Source organism: Gossypium raimondii, chromosome 8 (genome assembly GCF_025698545.1).
Source record: "Gossypium raimondii isolate GPD5lz chromosome 8, ASM2569854v1, whole genome shotgun sequence".
Lineage (NCBI taxonomy): Eukaryota > Viridiplantae > Streptophyta > Magnoliopsida > Malvales > Malvaceae > Gossypium > Gossypium raimondii.
In genome coordinates this window covers 26,618,931-26,621,629 of record NC_068572.1, presented here as the reverse complement: position 1 = coordinate 26,621,629, position 2,699 = coordinate 26,618,931, and the positions used below count along the sequence as shown (strand labels likewise).

General features: G+C 36.1%; 1 non-coding gene across 1 annotated transcript; it reads right to left on the bottom strand.

Annotated features, from left to right (window-relative positions):
- Positions 1–643: 643 nt before the first annotated feature.
- LOC128032218 (small nucleolar RNA R71) lies at positions 644–748 on the bottom strand. The gene has a single exon (XR_008188346.1). It is a non-coding gene; the product is annotated as a small nucleolar RNA R71 (small nucleolar RNA).
- Positions 749–2,699: the final 1,951 nt, after the last annotated feature.

The following is a 2,699-nucleotide window of genomic DNA, read 5'->3' as shown; positions in this document are numbered from 1 at the left end:
AAAAAGATATTATTTGTGAAATTATTAATTTTGATTTTGGTTTATTTTTCTATTTAATTTTTAATTTAATTATTATTTTCTCTGTCATTGTTTCAAGTGTTTATGAGTATTGATCGAATTATCAACTTACTCTCCGTAAATCCTAAAATTGAAAGGACTTTTCGACAAAAAAGAAGACAAGCAGCTCAGAGAATGACCGAAGAGATGAACTTCAAAAACCAGAATCAAGAAAATTGAGCAAATCATGCTTAGAATCTTATCCTTATTGATGATGATAGGGATAGAGCTTTAAGATAGTATGTCGTGCCACTACTTAATGAGCTTAATCTAGGTATTAGGAGACCCAAAATCAAGGCATAACAATTTGACCTGAAGCTGGTTATGTTCTAGATGTTTCAGACAGTAGGCCAATTTAGTGGAATACCTTCTAAAGATCTTTTCACCTCACATTGTTTACGGAGGTGAGTGATTCCTTCAAGTTAGTTGGAGTACCCAAAGATGCACTAAGATTAAAGTTTTTCCCATATTCACTAAGGGACAGAGCTCAAGCCTGGTTGAACTCATTGCCACCAGATCCATTACCACATGGCAAGAGTTAGAAGAACGCTTCCTTATGAAATATTTCCCACTTAGCAAAATGGTAAGTTGCGGAAAAAAATACTAGCTTCCAATAGATGGATGACGAGTCCTTATATGAGGCGTGTGAAAGATTTAAAGAATTGTTACCAAAATGCCTTCATCAAGGAATCTCGTATTGCATCCAATTAAATACTTTCTATAATGGTCTCAATGCTCACACGAGGATGATAATAGACGCTTCTACCAATGGTTCTCTCCTTTCTAAATCTTATAATGAGGCTTATAAAATTATTGAGTGAATTGCTAATAACAATTAACAATGGCCAACCAATCGAGTGGCTTCAAGATGAGTCACAGGAGTACATGAGTGGATGCCCTCACTTCACTTACAGCTCAGGTATCTTCGATATCCATAATGCTTAAAAATTTTACTACCAATGGGTGTAACAATGTTGTAGCTTAACCACCCAATCAATTCGAGAACATAGCCTGTGTTTGTTGTAGGGAAGGACACTTGTTTGAAAATTGACCATCAAACCTAGAATCCGTGTATTACATGGGTAACCAAAACCAAAAGTGAGGTAGGAAAGGACTGCAATCCAACTTTTATAACCCATCTTGGTGAAACCACCCAAATTTCTCTTGGAGTAACCAAGGGGTTGAACCTAGTAACACTTACGCACAACCCAGATCAACCCAACCACCTAGATTTACCCAAAAAGTTCATAAACCAACTCAAGTTTAACCTTTTAATGGCTTAGAAAACCTTTTAAAGGCATACATAGCAAAAAATGATGCCTTTATCCAAAACCAAACAACCACATTGAAAAACTTGAAGAACCAAATGGGTCAGCTTACAATTGAACTTAGAAACCGACCACAATGCACTCTGTTTAGTGATATAGAGAATCCAAGAAATACAGGGAAGAAGCATTGTAAACGATTGAATCTAAGGAAGAAAAGACGATAGAGCTCAACATTGTTGAAGTTGAAGAAGAGCTAGCTGATACATGAGATAAAGTGAAAGTTCAACCAAGTGTTGAAAATCCAGTTTCACCAGAACCAGAATATGCAAAATCTGATAAGGTAACTTCTGACTCAGTCAATTTTGATAAACTAACATATTTATTAAATGCAGAAGTGAAGCAGTAGAAAAATTACCCAGTTCAAGTAAAGAATCCTCCACCACCCTACCCTCAAAGACTTTAGAAGCAAAAATAGGAAGTCCAGTTCAAGAAGTTCCTAGATGTAGTCAAGCAACTTCAGATCAACTCTTGTTGGTAGAAGCTCTTGAGTAGATGCCAAACTATGTCAAATTCATGAAAGATATTCTGTCCAAGAAATAGAGACCTGGAGAATTTGACACGGTAGCTTTGACGAAGGAATGCAACAAATATCATTACCCCCAAAGATGAAGGACCATGGATGTTTTACCATACCTTGTCAAATTGGAACATCTTATTGTGGTAAGGCATTGTGTGATTTGGGTGCGAGCATCAACTTGATGCCCGTGTCCATATTCAGAAAATTGGGGATAGGTGAAGTTAGGCCAACTATGGTTACGCTTCAGTTAACAGATCGATCCTTAGCACATCTGGAACGAAAAATTGAGGATGTATTGGTACGTGTAGAAAAATTTATTTTTCCTACTGACTTTTTTTTAGACTTAAAAGCAGATGATGAGGTGCCAATCATCTTAGGAAGACCTTTCCTAGTAATTGGAAGGACCTTTATTGATGTGTAGAATGGTGAGCTTATAATGTGTGTTTAAGACGACTAGGTAACGTTCAATATTTTGAAATGTATGCAATTTCTTGATGCAATTGATGAGTGTTCTACAGTAATTGAGTTAGAAGAATTAACTGTGGAATGGAAACTGAATTCTGTTAAGGACTTATCAGAACAAATCTTAGTGTTAGACCCTCTAAGTGAGGAGGAGGGGAAGGAATATATAACTTTGCTAAAAGCTAACCAAAGGGGATTTAATCTACAATCTTACTTTGAATCTTTTAAACTAGAGGGAAAATATTATGTATATCTAAAAGTGTCGATTGAAGAGCCACCTAAATTAGAACTAAGGTACTTCCTTCACACTTAAAATATGTTCATTTAGGTGACGC